Raw genomic sequence first — 16,325 nt, forward strand, 5'->3', positions numbered from 1 at the left:
CACAGTCATCTCACAAGTCATGGTCTGGGTACATTTGAATAAGGGGAAGGAGAGGAAGAGCTGAGTGGTTTGCTTGTGCTTGTACAGTGATTTAGTGGCAAAAGGGTGAAGATAATTTGCTAAACGCTAAACCAAACTGGGTCTCTTGCTCACAACCTCGAAATGAGGTGTAGGCAGCTAAACCACTGATCTAAACTCTGGGCCACAGCAGCACTGAAAACACTCCTGAAAACAAACAAACAGTTGGGCTTGGGATGTGGGATACATTTCTAAACTTAAGGCCGTGATATTTAATGGAACAGCTTGTGTGCTTGCTGGGGTTACCTGTCAGAAAGAACTGGTCTATGAAAATATGACTTTCTGAACCCCTAGACAGTAATCCTTTATTTCTGAGAGTTTTGGACACTCACATAGTGGAAAAATGAACAGGAAAAGCAGGACCGTCCCAATTCTGCGTGGTCTGGATCCGATTGCTGGTTTACAAAATGTCTGACGTCCTGGAAGCCACCACTAGGCAGGAGAAGTTTATGCTTCTTTTTGTGATTGTGCTCATTTTTTGTGGAACAATTTGTTCTTTACTTTTAAAAAGTCATTATCTTTGCTTGTATTTGGAATTGTAGAGGTTCAGGGCCACAGTCTGCTCTTACTGAGAAATAAAGATATATGTAGTCTGCAATAATGTGAGGAAACCAAACACTTCAAGGAAAAAACCCAAACCCTTTACAGCTCTTTTGCATTTCTTAACCTTTTACTAATACACCAGCACCTTAAAATTACTGAAAAAATAATATCTATATACCTTGGGTTTTGATATGATTAATGAATAGGACCAGGATTAAAATTCTCCTTTCACAAAGAGAAAAATCAGGCTCTGCTTTAGGAACAATATAAAATTAGCATGAGAAACAAGAAGGTGTTCACTGGAGCTCCAGCTGTGCATATATGTACCTTTATCCAAAATATTTTTAACGGCTTCAGAGACTGAAGAATTGTTGTGTGCTTTGCTCCACGTTCCCTTTGCATCCTTTGAGTAGCAAGAAGGGATTTTTGGGGCAGCCAGGAAGGTGTTCAGGGCGAGCTGGGGCAGGCAGGATGGAGGCAGCGTGGCCAGAGCACGCTGTTCCCTGCCTGGGCTCGGGCTCTGAGGGAGCCTGCTGCCTGCTCCGACAGCTCCAAACGTGCCATGTGGCTGGGCTGAAAATCAGGGAGTGGTTGAGAAGCAGCTTCTGAGGTGCTGCCCCCATTTCTACCTCACTGACTGAAATACTAAATGTAATTTCCTACCTGTACGTGGAATTTTACAATTCCCAGGTGGACAAGCTGGGAAGCTCACAGCAGACAGGGTGGTGGCCTCAACTCCTCTTGTCCAGTGTTCTCCATGAAGGGTAAGATGGGCAGCACTGAAAATGAGTTTTAAATTGGGTTATCTTCATTGCTTACCTTGTAAATAAGGGCTGTGACATTTAACTTGGAACCTATGTTATGCATAATGTGCATAAACAAGGGAAAGTGTGGGAGCTTTCCCTGATGAAGGTAATATATATGTGTAGAACAGCATTTAAATGCAAGCAAACCTATCTTAATCACTCAGAACAAACCTACGGGAAAATAGTTTCTGGCGTGAGTCATGAAAAAAGCGAGGCCTTTCTAAGTTAATGTCTTCAGCAGTAATGTCAGCTCTGTGAAATACACAGCTCAGTCAAATCCTTGCAGGGTACCACAGCTATTCTTCTCTGCAGATGAGAAAACACGCACACACAATAAAAAGTTGTTTTGTTGGAAATTCCTATTGCTTCATACACACAAGCCAATTCACCTGCATGTTCCAAGAGGCTCAGTGGTGCAAAAAGCACACAACCACTTCTAGTTAAGCCAGAATCCTTTCTGTTACCACGGCAGCACCTCTTGCCTAAGGAAAAAATACAAGGCAGCAGCACGTCCAGAGTGATCCTTCTGAAACACTCTCCCAGTTCCTGGCAGTTATTTGCGTAGGTGCTCCTGAACTGGAGCTGACCTCCCTGGAGAGCCATGGACAGGCCATTCCTGCACTCCTAAACCTCTCTGCTTCTGATTTACACCTCTGAGTAGCCTTCCCATGGCCCATGTGGGGCACAGGACAGAGCTGCTTTGAAGAAGAACTGAAATTATCCACTGCAAAAAACAATTCCCTCGTGATTTCCTTTATGGACTGTACAGGTCTCGGCAGAGAGAGAAAGGGCAATGTTGAGGCTGGGGCAGGTGAGTGATCTCCTAGGAAATGTGAGTTTTCCCCTCTGTGTCTCAGTGAGATGTGAGGCAGCCTGGGCCTCGGGGGGTGTTTGTGGTGAGCTGGGGGGCCCTGGCTGCTCCCCTGGGGTCGGGGCTGCTCGGGGCACTCGCAGCTGCACGGGAAGCGGCCGAGCTTTGCTTCACTGCTGTGGCACGTGCTGCTGGGCAGGGCTCGGCCCCCCTCACGAACCCTTATGGGACAGGCTGCAGAGCCCTCAGCCCCTCACAAACCCCTTAAGGGACATCCTGCAGGGCCTCAGCCCCCTCACAAACCCTTATGGGAACTCCTGCAGGGCCTCAGCCCTCTCACAAACACCTCCAGAGAGAATCGTAGCTCTGCTTCACTGCCATGGCCCGTGCTGCTGGGCAGGGCTGGGCACCCCTCACAAACCCCTTAAGGGACATCCTGCAGGGCCTCAGCCCCCTCACCAACCCTTATGGGACAGGCTGCAGGGCCTCAGCCCCTCACAAACCCCTTAAGGGACATCCTGCAGGGCCTCAGCCCTCTCACAAACCCTTATGGGACAGGCTGCAGGGCCCTCAGCCCCCTCACAAACACCTCTAGAGAGAATCCCAGCTCTGCTTCACTGGCATGGCACATCCTCCTGGGCAGGGCTCAGCGCCCCTTCACAAACCCTTATGGCACATCCTGCTGGGCCTCAGCCCCCTCACAAACACCTTCAGAAGGTACAGAGAGAATCCCAGCTCTGCTTCACTGGCATGGCACATCCTCCTGGGCAGGACCTCAGCCCTCCTCACAAACGCCTCAAAGGACATCCTGCAGGGCCTCAGCCCTCCTCACAAACACCTTCAGAGGGAATCCTAGCTCTGCTTTTCCCTCCTTTTTTCTTGGCTTGGCTTTGAAATCTGACAGTCACTAACACAGCACATCCTGCTGGGCAGGGCCCCTCAGCCCCCTCACAAACACCTTCAGAGGGTGCAGAGGGAATCTCAGCTCTGCTTCACTGACATGGCACATCCTGCTGGGCCGGGCCACACAGCTCTCCTCACAAACCCCTTATGGCACACCCCTCCAGGCAGGGCCCCCTCCTCACAAACACCTTCAGAGGGAATCCCAGCTCTGCTTTTCCCTCCTCTTTCCAGAGCCTTGGCTTTGAAATCTTAATAGGCTCTTACATGGGGACTCCTGGCATGGTTTGCAAGTGTCCAATATGTGAAGGGAAACAGACGGTGATAGTCTGGAGGACAGTTCCTTGTTTGGTTTTGGAGTGTCATGAGAGAAAATAAAAGATCTTGATGAGGACACTCCAGCTTCTTTCCTGCATGGCTGTCAGAGCACAGAAAGGGACACACAGGGACGCAAAAGCCTCCTGAGGCTGAGCCCTCTCCTGAGCCACAATCACTGGGATAAGGCCTGATCTGATCTTTCCAAATGTGCTAACAGCCTGAAATTAATATGCTTTTAATTAGGCTGGAGATAAAACTGTCACTAGGGTGGCCACCCAGTGGGATGTGCTGATATCCTGAGGGATGCAGTGGAGGATTTTCAGCACCCGGGTGTGAGGAGGCAGCACCTGCAAACTCAGCCCTGCCCAGACTTTGCATACAAGGAGCTGCTGTCAGGCTGCTCTCAGTGTGACAAACAGGGCCCTGTCCCACTCTGGCAACCTGAAATTTCATGGGGTTTAATATGGCTAAGAAATAAAATCCAAATTCTTAGTTTTAGGGATAGTTCTCCTCATGAGATGCATCCCTCCCTTGGTTGCTGGAGGGAGCGAGGTGCTGGTGAGATTCCCCTGACTGCTGTAGCACAAAAAGCACCAAAAGCTGCAGTCAGGAAAAAAAGAGAGGAATAGGCCAGGCCCCAAAACCAGAGGCTCATTACAGGTAACACAAAAACTCCAGCTCCCAGCCACAAACATTTATTTGAGATTCCTTTCCCATGTCCATATATGACTGTCTGTCCTTTCTCAATTCCTTGCTGTGTCTGCACCCTTTTTCTTCGCCAGGGCACATCTGTTAAAGTCTTTGCTTTGGTTTTGAAATGGGCATTTTCTATCCAGCTGAACTTTAAAAAAGCTCCCGAGCAAAGGCTTTAAAGGAGTAAATATAAATACATTATTTTTATGAATAAGCTCCTGTTTTCAATGTTCCACTTGCAGTGGCTTCTTGTCCACAACTGCTGGCATGCCTGGCCCTCTGCAAGAAGAATCCTCTTCTGGAGGAACACACTTTTCCTTGTGCACAAGGGATATTCTCAAGGAACATTTTAATGAAAAAATTCACCTGTAATGAAGGGGTCAGTCCCACCAGTTTTGGGAAACAGAAACAGCCTGGCCAAACTGACCTCCCAGCACTGCAGGGAGATCCTGCTCAGGTTCAAACTCTGGGCCTGACTTTGTTTAGGCCAAGACTTGTGCACAACCTGGGCTGAGCTTGAGGCTGCTCACAAGATCCATCCATGCACACAGCAGGGAGGGAATCCTTTGGATCCCAGCCCTACCTCACCCAAGTCAAGTGGGACTTGACTAATTGCTATTACTATAGAGTTTAGTCAGTAGTTTTTATGTGGTGGTGGCTCCCCTACATTAAAACCAACAGTTAAAGGCCACTTCTTCATTTTTGAGGTTTACTTAATTAAGTTACCCTTTCTCTCTTTTCTTTTTTTCTTCAATTCTTTTAACCTAAAATGCATTGAAGGCCTCACAAAGGGACTGTCATTTTCATTTCAACCAAGAATATTCTAAGGCAGCAGCAAGGAGTGGCATGGAATTATTTGCCCATGAATAATATGTTAATATTTATACATATCTTGGTTAGAAAAGGAAACAACTTGAAGATCTGTGGGAGAAGCTCTGCATGGCCATGCTGTGTGGAGCAATGTTTCCAGCTCCCTGTAGAATCCCAAGTGTTGATTTTGCCTCCTGACAGTTTAATGTGTAACCCAAGAAAGTGCATTCTTCAAGGTAAAAAACGGGGAAATCAAACCACCCCAATCTGCCTGCTCTCCCCTCCTGGGGTTTCACTGCATTTTGAACAGAGCACAGTCCCTTCACTGTTGGGATCCTCAAACACAGCTGAACTGGAGAGAGTCCACAAGCTGTGCATGCAAACATACAAAAAACCTTGGGTTTATTTTTTTCTTTTGAGTCCTTACTATTGCAAAAATGCAGCTTTGCCTTTTCATAACATTTTCATAAAGCTCAAGTCCCACTTGGGCAGTAGAAATGGCACAAATGGGAAGAGAATGACAAGGAAATGTTCTGTGTGTGTAAGAGGAGGGATGTTTACTCCTTGTTTATTTGTTCTGGGGCAAATAAAGTGCTTTGTGTGAAGGCTCTTTGCAAGAGAGGCTGAAACGCTCTCTGGGCCCTGTAAAAGCATTGCCAAGTTTGTCAGCAGAGGGGAAAGAAATCTGGGCAGGCTGCCCTAAATTAAAACTAAACTTAAATCAAATTCAGTTCAAATACACAGAGTAGTGCTTGCTGTGGGGGCTAAAGGCAGAATTACCAACTCAAACACTGAAAACTCCTGAGTGAAACCTGTTCAAATGGGTCTGAAATTTAGCAAATAAATTAAAATAATAATAATAATGTTGTTTCCTTCCTTCAGCTTTTGCTGGGTGTCAAAGGGGTCATGTTTCCTAGCTTGTCTTGGCCCAGGTAAGAGATGAGATGAGGTGAGCTGAGGTGAGATGAAAGTGGAGGTTCTGATGCAATTCTGTCCTTCTGGGAGTTAAGGATTTAAGGAACATCACCTGTGTGAGCTTGCAGTCAGCTCCTGAGGGGTAGGGGCATTGCAAAAGAAACCAGAGCTGTGGAGAAAGTCCAATTAATTATTCATTTTTAATTTACCTGAGATACTGAACAAATTAAGGATGCTGCTTTATTGGAACACATTGGGATCCTACACATTTATCCTTTCTTTTAGGATAAACTAACCAGCATAACTTGAATCTGGATCAAGATTTCAAGCCAAATCTCAGGACTGCCTGCATGAGGCTTCCTATTGGTTTCAATATGAGATTTTGGGGATCTTGTAAAATGAAAATGTCACATCACTAGTTACAGGGCTTTCTGTAATGTGTCAAAGTCATTTTTTCAATATTGGTGGTCTTTCCCCTCCCAAGTTTTTGGGAGTAGAATTGAAGATCACGTGCTCCTGCACTTAGAGAGACCCTGTGAAGTGAATGGAAGCCAATTTAGGCAGCTGGGTACAGCCTTGATAGAAATTTTCAAAGGCACACGTGATTTTTATGACCTTAGGACTATTTCTTGCCTCTGGAATTCTCTTTCATAGCTTAACTTCAGCTACCTCTTCACAAAAACCCTGTCCTGTTTGTTATCAGCACTCACAGATGTCCTTTACAGATTTCCCTATTTCAAAGTCCCCGAAACAAACTGTGGGTACTGGTGGGGGGAGTACAAAGCAAGGAGATAATTTCAGTTACCTAACATTTATTTGACTTAGTCATGCAGAACTGCATCGGTGCAGCTGATAGGGAGTGATGATTAAACCAGAGTCTGAGTCTTTATTCCCATGTGATCACTGCCATTATCTGCTATCAAGGTTGATCTGACAGTAACTTTTATTTAGAATCAGCCACACTTCTTTCCCCGCCTACCCCAAAGGCACCAGAGCTGGTTGCAACTCCCCAGCTTGCAGAAGGTAAAATGTAATTTGTGCCTCCAGTGCAATGAGGGAGCTGGGAAAAGAGATCTGGCTTCTTTATTCTGGGGGGGCTGATACAAAACCCATCACAGGCAGGAAATCAGGGTTTGTAAAGAATCCCAGAATGGGACCTTAAAGCTCATCCCATTCCACTATCCCAGGTTGCTCCAAGCCCTTTCCAACCCAGCCTTGGACACTTCCAGGGGTGGGGCAGCCACAGCTTCCCTGGCTGGTGGAGAGTTGGAAAGTCCTTGGGTTGAAAAAAACCAGAATGCTGTATGTCAGTTATTAAATATCCATCGATTCCTTGCTTTATCATACACATTCATATTTCAAAATATGTATATATTTCAGTATCCCTTGCAATATTGCATAATTTCGTGGTGTAAGCCTAGAACTTTGTAGGCAAATTCCTGAAAGTAAGGATATTTTTATAACAATACAGAAAATATTAACAATGATCACTTTAGGCAGAAATTTCACTATGCTGCCCACTTACAGGATGTGGAATGTGCTGCTAGATAAAGGTTAATGGGCAGGTCCATACCTGAGCTCTGGTCCACAGGGAGTGACCTCGTGGCTGACCTTCCTTTTAGGGAAGCTGCCTGTGCCATCACTGCCCAGGAGCAGCCATGACAAACCAAGGGGTTCACAGAGCTTCCCAAAGAGCTGCTCCATGCCTGAAAGAAAGGAAGCCAGGTTAGAAACTAAATTTGCAAAGATGGTTGTCTGCAACTCTGGTTTCTGGTTTGGGGTTTGCATTGCTTTCTGGGTTGTTTCCTAAGAACTTAACCAGGCTTGCTGAGGTGGAGATTGAGGCATGTCTGAAATGAGTCAGCTTGTTTGTAGGTCTTCTGCCAGTTCTGAGAATTGTGTTTTCCTCAAAGACTCCTGAGCTGTGACCTGAGGATCTCCTGGGTCTGAATCCTCCAGATCTCCATGGTGGCTGTAGAAAGGGGGCTGGGGAGGAGGGGGGAGGAGGCTGTCAGCAGGGAAGAACACCCAAAATCAATGTAATTTCTTCATCATCAATTGGGGCTTTGATGGAAGGAGAATCCTGAAAAAGACCATTGCTACTGAGGTATAGAGAGCTCTGCCAGGCAGGAAGGTCCCAAAGCTGCTGCAGCGCAGGGCAGGATTTCAGTGGATTTATGGGAAATGAGAGTTCAGTCTTTGCTCTGCTTTGAGTTGGTACTTGGTAACCTGAGGGACTCTTCTACAGAGCAATTTGGATATTCTGGGCCCTTAATTTGATGAATTATTGTTTTCATTTTATAAAGTATTAGTTTTATTTTATAAAACACCTCTGAAGCAAGAAGGGAAATGGGGCAAGCTGTGAAATACTTCTCTGATCAGCCACCCAAAGCCCCATGAGATCCATTATTGTGACAGCAAATCTCCCTGCAGTGTGTGCAAACTCAGTCCCCACTTCTGTGCTGTCATGGCAAAACTCAGATCCATCCCACCCTCCCAGCCCCTTCAGGCCCTGGCCCATTTTGGGGCTACCTGAGGAATGAGAAACAATGTTCCCTCCCTGCTTTTGGGACTGGAGAGGCCTCAAGTCAGGGCAGAAATGTGGAGGCAGCCACCCAGATGTTGGTGCTGCAATGAGGGAGACAGAGCCTTTTGTCTCTGCTGTCACTAAAGCTACAGAACAATTTATGTGATCTGTGCATGGAGCAGCATTATGTGACTTTCCATTGTGTGCAAACATTTCTCTTGCTCAAAATGCTACACTTAATGGAGCAGTTAGTCCTGAAAGCTACAACGTTTTGTATTTCTTCAGTATCATTAATGCTGGAAGAGACCAAGTCACCAGTTTGCCAGTACAGAGGATTAAACTTCCTGTTGCTACTTGTAGAACTCCACAGATTATGTGCAGTGCTTTGCACAAGTACAGTGAGACCTAAATACCTTACAATCTATTCATCTCTATCAGATAGAACTCCCTCCTCAGCCTAAATCATTAGTAAATGTTGTCTGAGTCATTAATGCACCAAAATTGATGAACACTGGACAGTTGAGATACATTCAAGGAGCAGAAGACTGACAGCAAACTGTCCCATTCCCATCCACCCACTGTCACCCTCCCAAAGGGGAAAAAAAAGAGAAAAAAAGGCAGTGGATTGTTCAAATGGCAATGGGGTGAGGATGAAGGCACAAAGCCCTTTGAGAGAGAAGAAATTCCTTATGAATAGAGTGGAAAAGCTGAAATTCTGCAAAGGGAGAAGGGCAGGGCTGAGATGCAGCTGAGCTGCACAGGATCACAGAACCATTAAGAAAAGCTCTCCAAGATCATGGAGTGAGTGTTAACCCAGCAGCACAGGAAGGGAGGGATGGGGGCAGGCAAGCCCAGCAGGGAGGGTGGTGGGATGTGGGGAGGGTACCCAGAGCTCCTCCCCATCCACAGGACGGAGCAAGGCAAGGGCAGGAGTGGGAAAAGACACCAAAGCCAACAGAGTCCCTGGTACAGTGCTGGTGGAGCAGGGCAGGAGGAACTTCTAAGGGGGAAAAATGTGCAGATTGAGAGCAAAGGAGATGCTGGGTTTGTCCAGAGCTACCAGTCTGTGCTGGCCTGGGGACAGGGCTGAAGGACAGACAGAGTCACAAACAGGAGTCTGACAACAGACAGGCTCCAACCCCAGGCTCCCTGTACACAAACAGAAGGGTGGGTGGCAAGATTGAAAAGCAGAGAACACAGAGAGGCAAAGGTGAAGCTGAGGAGGGGTTGGATTTCTTTGCCTTTAAGAGATTTTATAGCCAATGATATGTTAATTTTGTGTGGTGCCAAAGTCAATATAAACTGCAGAGAAAATCAGATCTGTAGTGGTCAAGGATGTGGAGAAACAGTCGATTGTATATTTAACAGGAAGCCAGGGAGATCAAAGAGTTTTCAAAATGGTTTTGTTTTTAACTGATACCCTGGTTTTATTTTGTTTAGATTGAGCTGGGGGCCTCTCTGAAGAGGATGAAAGGAGAACAGAAATGTGTAACAAAGACATTTCCCCTCTCCTTAATAGTCAAGGGAAGTTGACATCCCTGTCAAGCAATAGCACCATTATATGCAGGGCTGCAAGAAAGGAAGCTATTTTATCCTTGGGAGGAAAGAGAAATGTTATCTTCTAGCAAAGAGGTGAAGCTCTGCAGAAATTCAGGGCTGTTAATAGACTGTTATGACAGGGTGCAATTTGATTTCCAGTGAACAAGGCATGTCCCAGGCCTGAACAGCCCCATTTAGCACAGATCAAACAGAGCACAGGCACAGCCTGCTCTCTGTAACAGTACCTTCAGCACTCTGCTTGTTTTAAGGGTTAAAGTAGGGTTTTGCTTTTAGCTATTTTCAGTTTGACATGAAGGGATGGTTTTGCATTAATGGAAGTGGCAAAGTCTAGCCTGTAATGAATTAAGATAGAATAACATGAGACTCTGCAAAGAGAATTCTCTAAAAGATCTTCTGTAAAAAGGAACATCTTGTAACACTTTTGGAGCAGCCCTTGGGCACAAAATTTCTGAATTAATTAAGTGTATGCTTAAATCTGCCTTTGCTGATCAAAACACTGAATCATCTTTATACTTTTTTCCTTGATACAGAATGGATTTGAGTGAATACTTGAACACGTGCTTGTTTTGCAGGACTTTGAAGTTGACGTGCATCCATGCCCTGCTTCAGTTTCATCCTCCCAGTTTGCAGGCAGCCTTATGAAGCTAAAGCCTTAACTTCCAGTTAAAACAGGATATTGAAGATCACAGATTAGAGGATACAAGAGGAAGGGGCTGTGCCACAGGAGGCACATATGCCCTCCCTGCTTCAGAATGAGGAACAAACAAGAGGCTGTTTCCCATTTCTGCAGCCCAGCTGCTTTGAGCACAGAGCCTCAGCAGCCCCTGCCATTGTTGCTGCAGTTAAGGTGGTGCCACCATCCATCAGAAACCGTTTAATAACTTGGCCACAAACACCTGCTTCAAGCTTAGCACTGAAAATGATCAGTCCTTCAGCAACTCTGAAGGCACTTCCCTCCTCCCCTCCCAAAATTCCACAAGTATTTTCATGCAGAATATCTAGGATTGAGAAAGTTTCCTTTTGGGTTGGTACCCCCATCATTTCCAAACCACTGTGTACCTCTGAGGGAGCTGTGCACAATCCTGCTTTTGGAGAGCTGCTCTCTTTAGATGGAACTTTCAGTGCACAGAGCATGACAGGAATCATTTATGGTAGGAATTATGGCATCTCAGGTAGATTCTAAATCCATGTATACTCATGATTTCCCTTTTGGTGTATCTGCTGCTGACAGAGCAGTCAGAGGGATCTCAGCATCATCTGCACCACCACAGGCCCTTGCTCTCTCTGTTCAGGCTGTCAGCTGAACCTGTACCTCCACAATTCCCCCAGTTTGTGTTTTCTGCTCATGGATGACTCCATTTAATGTAATGGCTTTAGGGATGTAGGAGGCAGCCACGCCTCGATGCCTTTGCCTGCTCCATCCCATCCTTACCCCAAACCACAAGCCTTCAGCTCCACTGGGGAATGGTGTGAGGCTGGGAGCAGTGTGGGGTTACCCTCCCTCCCTGTGCTGTGCAGCCCTCATGTGCGAGCAGAGAGGCTGTGAAACCCCATCTTCCTTTCCCTACCACAGCTGTGGTTGAGTTGATGAGTTTTTGTTCCCCTTTCTGGCAGGGCTCCTGCTCCTGGCTGGGAGGGATGGAGCTGTGCTTCCCTGCACTCTCCCATGCCATGGTGGCACGCTGGTGAGTCAGGCAGCCTCTCTCAGCCACAGGCAGCTGCCTCTTGGCTTTGTGGTCTCTGCTGAAAAACGTGAGGAACCTTCATGTCACTGAGCTTGGCTCCCAGTGCTCCCCGTGGCACTGAGCTTGCCCTCGCTGTGTCCTCTTGTTCTCAAACCCTAAAGCCTCTTTAGTTTCGGGATTACCCGTGCCTCTCTCCAGCAGCTGTTGTTGAGCACCTGGGGATCTCCCTCTCTGCTCCTCGAGGCCGAGCCCGTGGATTGTTTGATCCATGCTTGGGTGCAGAGGGTGCAGCCAGACCTGGTGAGAGGGCAGAGCACGGGGCAGGAGCCAGCAGGAGAAATTCCCTGCTGCAGGGAGGAGATGGCTCTGCCTGAACCAGGGCCTGCAGAGCCCAGGCTGTGCTCAGCAGCTCCCTTCCCTTCCCAAAAGGGCATTTCTTCCACACAAGTACTCCACAAATGCTTTTGGCCATCGGCAGCTCATTTAGGTCATCAGCTGGAGGGAGGGGGACGTGAAACAGCCCTGGAAATCCCACAGAAATGCTGAGAAAAACAAAACTACCCTCAGAATACTCGGCGCTTTTTTTTCTTTTTTTGTCTCTCTGAATAAAGGAAATTCTTCTACTCTCATCAGAGAGAGGAAGAAATTACATTGCCTGTAGTAATGGTGCCCAGAAGGAGGAACTAACCTGGTTCACTCTGGTGGAACAGAGAGCAGAAAGTTGCTGAGGTGTGGAGGAGTCCTGTGCTGCTCACTCCGGCTCCTCTGAAACAACCTTCACCAAATCAGCACAGAAAAATGCCTGGCACCAGGCACTAACCCAGGATAACACAGCCCTGCAGGAATGCAGCCCTTAGCCTGACATTCCTCTGAAGATGAGCAGCATTCCCTAATTCACCTGACTTGATTCTTTGATTTTAAAGAATAAAAAGTGGATTAGCCGCTAAAATAGAGAGCAGTACATAAGTAACACCTGTCAGGGGCTGTGCAGCAGTGGCCTCGCTGCCTGCCCCGACTCCCCTCTCGCAGGTGGGATACAGCCGTGTGTGCCCGGGGCTCCCTGCGTGCCAGGGGATCCTGCTGCTTTGGAAGGGTTGCATCCACCCCGGCACGATGCTGAGGCACGGCAAACACGTGTCAGGAGTTTCCAGCCCTCCTGCAGCCACCGAAAGGTCTGGGGAGCCCCACGATCCTTCCGTGAGCTAAGCCAGCCTTGAGGGATGGCCGTGCTTTGTCTGGAGGGGTTTTACAGCTCTCAGGGCCCAGCTGTGCTCCCCGGGGACCAGGCAAGGCTGAACAGGTCATGGGGAGACCTGTCTGGGAATCAGGAAGGGCAGAGGAGCCCGTGCTCCGGCTGGGGGCTTAGGGAGATGACAATCTGTACACCCAGGAGTTTATCATTTCCGAAAGAACACCTTACTCTATCGGTTCCCCCTCCTTTGTCATCAGAGAAAAACTCACACTTTCCTAACTGAAAGTTCAGTCTAAACATAAATGTCACTGAAAGCCCAGCGAGACCTTTGCTTCTCTGGTTTCACTCTCCTGAGCTTTGGGGAAGATTATGCAACAGGAACACTGGGGTGACTCATCTTCTGGCATTGCAGTAAATTAGGAAATGTTTGCCGCGCTGTTGTAGGGCTTTCTACCGGCTATTTGTGGGCTGCTTCTTTCTTTGCCAGTCTTCAAATCTCAATTGCCCGTTGCCCTTGTCTGAGCTGGGAAAAGGCTCCTTGGTAGGTGCTGCAGCTCAGCTCTGGAGCAGAGGGCAACAACAGCAGCTGTTGGAAGGAAATGATGGTAAAGAAATTCTGAACGTCCTTGGTCAGCATTTTTGCCCCCCCCGTGAATATTTCTTGCAAGCCTTTGAATCACTGGCTTTGTTTCTCTGCTGTAACTCTTAACAACACTCTCAGCCATCAGGCACTCTGGGGGTCAAGGAGATTTTCCTCCCTGTTTGTTCCTGAAGCACAAGGCTTGTCACGATCACAGAGACTCTTCCGAGAGAGTCTGAATATGTCAGAGGAAGGACAAATTGAATGTAAGAAAAATCATGTCAGGCTCATCCCTCCTTCTCTGCAGTTTCTTTTGGTTTAAGGTTCAAAATAAATGTCTACTTGTCTTAAAGCATGAGAATTCATAAGGTGAGCCTTCCCTTCCCAAATCGATGGCAAGAATAAATTTTTGGAAGGAAACTGCAGAATAAGGAGAAATAGTAATATTGTGAGATTGAAAGTAAAACCACGAGGACTGGAAACACTGCGAAGGACATTAACCAGACTGTTGGTTAAGGTGTGTGATGCCATAAATAACCCTGATGTAAAGACATGAGCTTTTGTTGCAATTTCATTTCTGGTTATTCTTGGTACATATTCTTAAAGGATTAGAAGAGAGAAAGTCAAAGCTCCATTGAAAATTCCACAAATGCCCCCTCATGTTAAAAAGTCCAGTGTGAGTTAGAACTTTTCTGAGCTACACAGAAATAATGTAAACTGAAATTTGATATAAATAGAAAAAATTGATAAAAACTGAAATTGATGTAAACTGAAATTTCAGGCAAATAAAAAGGGGCATGAGGTTCTCAGCTTTCTCTGTACAGTACCTCACTTTTTCCAAAAAAGAAATATGAACTTACTTTGCCATGGAAATCAAATAAGGCATCAAAGCCCAATTTCTTAAGGACAGTATCTATCAGTTTATTTGAAGCAGACATTTTTATGACCAGCAATGTTAACAAATCCAAACTAAGTATGCAATCTGTCAAGGAGAAAAATAAGTTTAGAATGAAAGTAAGTATTGCTCATTAAACTTTAATGGCAAGGCATTTAAAAGAAGAAAACCATCCATTACAATGTTGGTGGAATAGTGTATTGTCAAATTCCCCAGAGAGGACTTTTATCATGATGTTTAAATATATTATATTAAGGGATGGCTGTTACTCTGTTCTCTAAACAGGAGACTTTTTAGAGGAAAAGTTTAAGAGCAATATATATATATCCAGTGGTGAAAATTTCCCTATTGCCCAACAATTAAAATGAACTGATGGATAATTATTCCTACCTGTCCCAAAGGATGTGCTGGGGGAAGAGTTGTGCTGATGCAAAGCTGAACCAAGCAGTGTTTTCCCATCCAGAGGGAAGCCTTGAAGGGGTTATTCCATTTTTAGGGATCTGCAGGATAAAGGATTTCTGTGATTAGTACTTTTCACTGGAAACAGAGCCATTGCTTTAGGTTTGGACCCACACTGATGAATCCTGAAGCTGGAGAACCCTTCCCTGCTGATCACACCCCAGTTTTGTGTCCCAACTTTTCCCTGGTTTATGCAGGAGCACACAGCCAAGGCACATCACCAGCATCTCTTGAGCAGTGTTTCCTTCTTTACTGGAATGTTCCCTTGCCATGACTCCATCCCCCATGTCAAACACACCCTCTTCCCTGACTCCCATTGCCTTTTGCAAGGCAGAACTTGTTCCACTTTCCTTTCCTACCCCTCACTTCAGTGAGCACACCACGAGTCCCTGAGTCAGGCCAGCCCCACTTCTGCCCAAGCAGAGCTTTCCCTTTAAGGCCTGTTTATTTTTAAAAGCTGCATGGGAGGGTTTCCATTTTAGTTCTAAACTACTTCCACACCCAGAAATCCATCATAAGAAATGAAAGGAGAGCTGCAGAGCCTCAGCCCAGCTTTCTCTTGGGGAATCTTGTGCTGTGGAGGCCAAGAGCCCCAGGCACAGCAGTGTCCCAGCTGATGGATGCAGTGCTCAGCCCTATCTCCAGCATCTCCACCAGCCTTTGAACCTCAGATTACCACTCCTGCAATCTTTAATGATTTAATACCTTTAATATCACTGTCTCATCTCACTTTCTTTGGTTGCAAAACACTATGAGGTCACTCCAGCAGTCAAACGTGGCTCTCAGGGTTGGTGCTGCAGCTCTGCCCTGATGCCAAGACTTGCTGAAATCTTTGCCAAACTTTCATCACTTGAGCAGAAAATTTCATGTCAAAGGCCTGCCATGGTCTGGTTTGCCTTGAGGTTTTATTTACTCTTCTGGTTTAGATTAATTCAAATGAAACCATTCTGGAAGGAACCAGAGAAGACACAGACCTGATGACCTGTCTGTCAATTTATTGTGGCCCCACAAAAACATTTATCACCAATTTTATTGCCATGTCCTTGTCTCCTCACTTTCTATCAGCATGCAGGCAAGACCTTATTCAGGGGTGAATAAAGGCTGCAAGGTGATGGCAGCTATAACCTGATTGCTCCTGCTCCATTTGCTGCAGGAGATGGGAAGCATGTAGGCAATTAAGGAGGAAATCAGAAAGAGAACCAGTTAAGGCAGCTGAAAACCAACCTGGAAAAAGTGTCAGTCAAATCCTTGCCTCTGCCACACAATTTTTGAGCAGAATTAGGCAAGTCACTTGGATAAAAGATTCCCAGATCATCACTAAAATGCATTCTGCATTCACCAGGTTCCTGGGGGGATCTGAAGACAGGGGGCCTGTAAGAAGCTGCAGCACTGCAAGGGACCATGACTGCTCACACATTGTGTCCAAACCAGAGCTGGTGAGGACCCTTCAACATGGTTTCTCCCTGCCTCAAATGTCATCTAGAACCCAAGCAAATGCCACCCCCCACACCTCACAGGGGAATGTGAAGAATAAAATTTGCTACTGCCTGTCA

This window comes from Zonotrichia albicollis, chromosome 11 (genome assembly GCF_047830755.1).
Source record: "Zonotrichia albicollis isolate bZonAlb1 chromosome 11, bZonAlb1.hap1, whole genome shotgun sequence".
NCBI classification, from domain to species: domain Eukaryota; kingdom Metazoa; phylum Chordata; class Aves; order Passeriformes; family Passerellidae; genus Zonotrichia; species Zonotrichia albicollis.